Source organism: Pteropus vampyrus, unplaced genomic scaffold (genome assembly GCF_000151845.1).
Source record: "Pteropus vampyrus isolate Shadow unplaced genomic scaffold, Pvam_2.0 Scaffold92, whole genome shotgun sequence".
Classification (NCBI taxonomy): domain Eukaryota; kingdom Metazoa; phylum Chordata; class Mammalia; order Chiroptera; family Pteropodidae; genus Pteropus; species Pteropus vampyrus.
The window spans coordinates 32,723-39,581 of record NW_011888873.1 but is presented as its reverse complement, the minus strand read 5'-3'; positions in this window follow the sequence as shown (position 1 = coordinate 39,581).

Sequence of the window (6,859 nt, the reverse complement as noted above, 5' to 3'; positions counted from 1 at the left end):
GCCTCATTGTAATTTACCTTCCTGCTTCTAACGTGACCCTACCCTCATCTCTTTGCCACAATGTAGTCCAAGTGATCCTTGTAAAATTCTAATCCAATCGTGTCACTCTCTTGTTTAATATCAATTAATGATTTCCCATGGCTCTAAAGTAATAGCTAGTTAAGACAATTTATAATTCCTTCATGTCTTTATCTACTGAGATTCTTAACTGGTGTTCCATACTTTCTTTAAAGGTGTATATTAGATTTGGAATGACTTGATTCTGATGTGCCTTCAAGGCAATATCTTTGCCTGTACATTGAGAAACACTATGTATTGCAATTCCCATGTAGTTTTTTATGTTCCATGTTAGAATGTAAGCTCTATGAGGACAGTGACTCTTTACAAATACTATTTGCTGTGTTATTCCTATTACCTGTCAGGTACTTTGCATGTAACAGGATAGTCAATAAATATTGCCAAACAATATGCATATAATTTCATTTATTAAATTTATAGTTATATATTTAATATATATGTAATATAGTTATATATTTAACATATATTTTATATATTTAATATATTAATATGTATTAATATATTTAATATACCATATTAAATAGAGTATTCACTAATATGTTCACTCTTAAAAAAGTTTTCATCTTTTTTGCGATTTTGTTCTTGGTATTATTTTTTACTATAAAAGTGTATTTCAAGTACCATAAAATGCTTATAAATAGTAAGAATGTGGGAGTCATAGAGGAGCATTAGCTCGAATTCTTACTGAGGTCTTCTTTATTCATTTCTTTTCCACTAACTCAGCTTTTTTCCCAGAAGGACCACACAATTGCCTATTATCAACAAAAGATACTTCCAAGAAAACAAAAGGGAACAGTTACATGCTATGTCACAGCAGTTTTAATCTTTTCCTAATTTAATGTAAGTTGTGAATATTTCCTGAAGGACAGTGTCCTTCATGGATAACAGGATACAGCATTAACTAGATTAAAAAGACCATCTGTGGCTTTGCTCTTAGAGTAGAATATACTTTAAGCTCAAATTGTTTTTATAACTAGAATTTGCACGACAGTTGTTCTTAATAATATATAAAAATGCTACATTTTAATGCTTAAAAAGTACTTTTCTTATTTCTTAAAAATGGTACTGTCATTGTTACTAAACTTGAAATGTCCATCATAAAAAATAAAGGCTAATAAGTTTATTATAAATATACTACTTAGGGTTTGCTTTATACTGTACCAAAACTTTTGCTTTAGAGTAAAACAGATATTGAATAGTTTAGACTAAAGGAGCTTTGAAAAATCATTAGTGTTATTCATATAAAGAACCTACTGAACAAAGAATTCCTGAAAGGATAGTGGTATCTTTTGAGCTCAATGTGGTATCAAAAGAAATTTAATGACTCTGCTGAAATAATATTCAGCTTCAGTAACTTTGTCTGCCAAGCTATTTTGCTAAAAGATGTTACAGTAATAATTCTCTTCTTTAAAATGAGCAATAAAACTCAAGAAATTAATATAAATGCATGTAAAATAATGTCAGTTTCTCAAACTCTAGAGCTCTTCGTTTGTAAAACAACAGTTATGATTTCTATTTTGATTTCTATTCTACTCTGATAAAAGCCAGCCAGATTCATTCACTGTATAAATTACTCACAGGGAGTTAATGGAAGTATTTCTGCAGCTGCAATAACTCATCCAGGCTGTTGCAGAACTATTCAGCTCACTGCAGGCGGAACTTACTAAATGGCAACTCAGGAAACCAAAAGATTTCACAGATCTACATGAGGCTATCACATTCTCCTGGAATCTGAACACAGATGATCTAAAGACCTATAACTGTGTCCATATTAGCATAATGATTCAGTTGCAATGGCCCATCCATTCTGCAGCCCCCAAACATGCCACAATGTCCCTCTCTGAGACTTCCGTGCTAGAACTTCCTACTTTATCCCATACCTGCTTTTAGCCACAACTCTTTATGCTTTTCTCCATAATTTTGTGCTAGAAGGTCACTTCTATCTGACATATTCAGAGAGAACCAAAAATATATTGAAACATAATCAAAGAAAAATGACAAGGAAATGAGTAGAAATGTAAATAATTTTTGAGGATGCTGAACATTGTTCCATCTCCCAATTTTCTTCTACAGTAGATTCTCACGCTCATCCTCGACTTGAGCTTTTAATATTGCAATACTAACTCATATCCTTAGATTTTCAAAGGTAAAACAGATTATAGCAATTGCTGCCCAGGTGCCCCATCTGTTCGAAGGACATATTGCTTCAGATGCTTAGAATACTGCTGACGTCATCCTCAATGGTCAACTCTCTCTTGGAATTAGCTGTTGGTGAGGAGAGCTGCTTCTGTCAATGCCACAATCCTTTTCTAGGTTCAGTTTTTCTCCAATGATGGGTCGATGAAGTTTGACCTCTTCTTCCATTCAGGGTGGTTTTTAGAGACAGCTCTGAGGCGAAATCATCTTAATGGGCAGAGCTTTAGGCAATACACTTAGTCATCTAATTTGTATAGAGATAAACCTCAGTTTGCAATATATACAGACTCATGGGTGGTGATGAATAGCCTGGAGAGAGAGTCAGAGGCCTAGAGAGAGAAAACCACAGACAAGGATATCTGAAGTAGTGGCATGGGAGTGTGCAAGTGTGAAGATCTTTGAATTGAATTTTGACACTTATCAGAAAGCATCTACCCTGAAAGAAGCACTAGAAAACCAAATAGAATGACTCAGCCAGTTGATGTCAGCTGCCTTCTCTCATTGGTTATGCCAGTGATAATATAATGGACACATAAAGAGAGTAGCTTTGGTATTAGAGATGTAGACTGTTAAAACTGGTCTAGCTTCTGGTGCTGCCAAGTATCAAACTACCAGAAAAAAAAAAAACAACAACAACTAAATCTTATATCCCAGTATTACATTATTCTTTCAGGAGACCAGCTACCTACTTGGTGATAAGTGGACCATAGTGTACTCCTTTTACTTTGGAAGGGACAATGGTTTATCTTAAGAGTAACAGACATATATTCTCAACAGGGATTTAGTTTTCCTGCCCACAAAGTCTCAGCTCACACCACTTTCTGTGAGTTTAGAGAGTATGACATTGAACAATAGTTTCTTCATGTGTTGTTATGTCAGTTTAAGGGACTCGCATTAAAGTAAAGCAGATTCATGAGTAGGTACATAATGATGGGGTCCACTGGTCCTATCACATGCCACACCACTCAGAACATGCCAACCTGACCGAGTGATGAAACAGCCTGTTAAAACATAGTGGAAGTGTAGGCTCAGGAATGTTCCCTTGTGAGAATGGGATGACATCTTCCAGGACACAGCATATATCCTAAATCGATGCGCATTATATGATCTGAGTCTCTAATTACCAGAATACATAAGTGAGGAACCAAAGAGTAGAAGCAGAAGTAGTCCCTGCTACCAACATTTCCAATGACTCATGCAAAGAATTTTGCCTTTTATCCCTGTAACACTGTGGTCTGTGAGTTTAAAATTCTTGGTTCCCTGAGGAAGAACATTTCTGCCTGGGCACGTCATCAGTCCCAATGAACTTTAAGTGATGGTAGCTGCGTTGGCACTTGGAATTTCTTGTGACAAAGGATGAGAAGACAAGAAAAAGATTTACCATCCTGATAGAGATAATGAACATTGATTGCCCCCGATCCTCCATCTTAAGAGGTAGAGCTGCTACTACAGAGAAGTTGCAATGGACTGAATGTCTTTGTTCCCCCAAAATTCACATCTTGATACCTTAATCCCTCAATGTGACAGCATTTAGAGGTGGGGCGTTTGAGAAGTAATTAGTAGAAATGGGATTAGTGCCCTTATAAAAGAGACCCAAGAGAGCTCCCTCACCCCTCTGCTATATGAAGACAGTGAGAAGACAACATTCATCTATGAAAGAGGAAGCAAATTTTCACCAGATACTAAATCCACTGGCACCTTGATGTTGGATTTCTCAAGCTCCACAATTGTAAGAAATTCATGTTTGTTGTTTAGTCTACCAACTCTATGGTATTTTTGCTACAGTTCCCTGAGCAAACTAAGACAGAAGCATATGTTGGGCACTCGAGTAATCCACTTTTGGAAAATCGTAACACAATTGTGTTAGTAAAGGGACATATGCAGCAGCCACGGCCTGATGAAAGTTTAGTTCCCAGGGTCTCACATCACTAGATGATCCATCAAGAAGAGTAGAGGTGATATTTCAGGATGAAGGGATCTGGAATGGATAGAAGATAGGGACTGAGTATTAGATGCAACCCTGAGACCAGCTACAGTGGAGATGTCTATAATTTTCCTCAAGAAGCCCACTGGAATCTCTGGAGGTACTGTCCCAAACTTATATAAAGAAGCAGAACAAGCATAGCAAGGAGTAAATTGTAGTAGACACTACTGTGCTGCCTAGTTTCTCCTTCGGGACTGAAGAACCTATTCCCACTCTCTCTTCCACTCAGCCCTTGGCTGAAAAAAGCCTCTCATCCAAGATCACACTCCTTTCCAAGGGGCATCAAGTACCAATGACTGTCTAATGCAGGTGTGTGAAGTTCTAGTATCTTTGTTTGAACTTGCAACAACTCTGAAGGGCCATCCCGACTTCAGAGATCCTCAGGGGTGAGCTGAGGAAGCTGAATATCTTTCTTTTCATAATCTTGTGGGGTTTTTTTTCTTACTTTCTGATGTTAATTTTGGGAGCACTTGGCAATAAACTTCCTGCATGCTAATCTCTGCCTCAAAGTCTGTTTCCTAAGAACTGACCTACAACATTGACTTTGGCTACTAGACTACTGTGCAGTCAGGAATGCAAAGTCTCAAATCTGGAACATTCTGCAGTTGACTAGAATTTCCTGACTCTATACAAATAGTAATCTGTCCTTTGTGGGGTCAAAGGTTCTACTGAGATCATAGACCTACTCTGAACGGCTCTTCCTTCTCACTGTAAGTTTTCGCTGGCCTGCAGTGGACTCCCTAGACCGCTAACTTGAAGAGTTTCAGCTCTCTGTTTTCCAAGAAAACATCAGAATCTATCATTTTTCTTACAGCAGCACTGCCCAGCAGAAATATAGTGCAAGTCACTACATAATTTATAATTTTCTAGTAGTCTTATTAATGAACTTAAAAGAAACATGAAATTAATTTTAATAATATATTTTATTTAGTCAAATAAATTTAAAATAGTATCACTTCAACATGTACTCACTTAGAAAAAAGATATTTTACGCTCTTTTTTTGATACTAAGTTTTCTATATCTGATATGTATTTTACTCTTACGGCACACTTTAATTCTGGGTAGTCATATACCAGTGCTCAATAGTCACATGTGACTATCAGCTGCCATATTAAACAGTACATTTTTCAAGGCCTTAGCTGAATCAATCACTTGTCTCTGAAGAAGAAAGAACTTGCTATTGATATACAGAGGATTGTAGAGTCAGAGCCCTAAATCAGATTCAGAGTGTCAGTGCTTGCTTTAAAATGATAATCTTCTCTTCTATCAGGGAACTCACTCTAGATGTGAGTCTAGAATTTGATTAGGTGTACACTTTGAGGGCTTAAAATGTAGGATGTGGGCTCGACCTGCAGTGTCATGGTGATTAATACACTTAAGAGGAGGGTGAAAGATCTTGTGATTGAGTCATGACGAACACCTTTAATTATAACATAGCAGTGTGTTGACTCTTCTTGGCTTTTAGATGATGTATTTGCTGGAGTCATGAAGCTACCTGTCTTTAGAATCCCTGAGTTAAGTCCAGAATAATTTAATTGACTTAAACACTACACTAATCATTTTAAGTGACCTATGGGAATAGATATCAAATACTCTGTTGGAAAACAAATTATGTCATTTCATAAAGTCATTTTATTAAGGATGACTACAAAACTCATGAAATAACCCTGTTTTCTAAATTTATCTTTTCTAGATTTATTATTATTCACAAACTAATTTTTAAGAAACTAATTTTCTTTTTTGGTATAAAAATAATAATTATCCATTAAAATATACTAGATTTTGTGTTATGATTCTGAAGTTATATTTTGTGTCATGACTCTAAAGTTATATGTAAAGTAGTAATAGTATTATGTTTAAAATATTGCTTGGATTCATATCCTAGGTTTGTTACTTTCGGGGCCTCATTTGTGAAAAAACAATACTATACCTTCCACTTAGGGTTGAAGTGAAGATTATATGAGTTAATAGGTGTTCGGCACTTTTGAAAAGTATTTGACTCAGAGTAAGTACTTGGTTTATTGTTGTTTTTGAATATCTATTGTATATTAGAGACAATGAGAAGGTTGCACTTGGATAATTGCTTGTACACACAGTATCCCATTTAATCTACACAATAATCCTGGGATGCAGTTGCCTCTATCTTGCTTGGAGCAATTTGCTCAAGGTCACAATGCTAGATGGTAGTCAAGTTAAGGCAGCAAAGGTCAAAGCTAAGGAAAATACTCCTGTAGCTATCTTAACATGTCTTCATAGCCTTTCTTTTCTCAGACTTATGATAAATCTTTCAGTCTGGCTATGTCATCTGTTTAGTTTATTGTCCAGAAGTCATAAGATTAGATCTGAATCTCAGTGCATCTTGTTCTTGATTCAATAGGGAACTGAAATCCTTTCTCAGAATATATAGCAATATAAAACTTGATTCTTCTAGAAGGCTTGTGAGCCATCTCTGAGTTTGCTGATGAGTTACCTGTTCTAGCTTACATCATAGATACTGCTCTCTGATTTTTTTTTTATTCAAAAGAGTTTTCATACCTTTATACATTTGAAAGCATGATTTTCTGCAAATCCATCTGAGATCTACAGTATATGCATGTGGA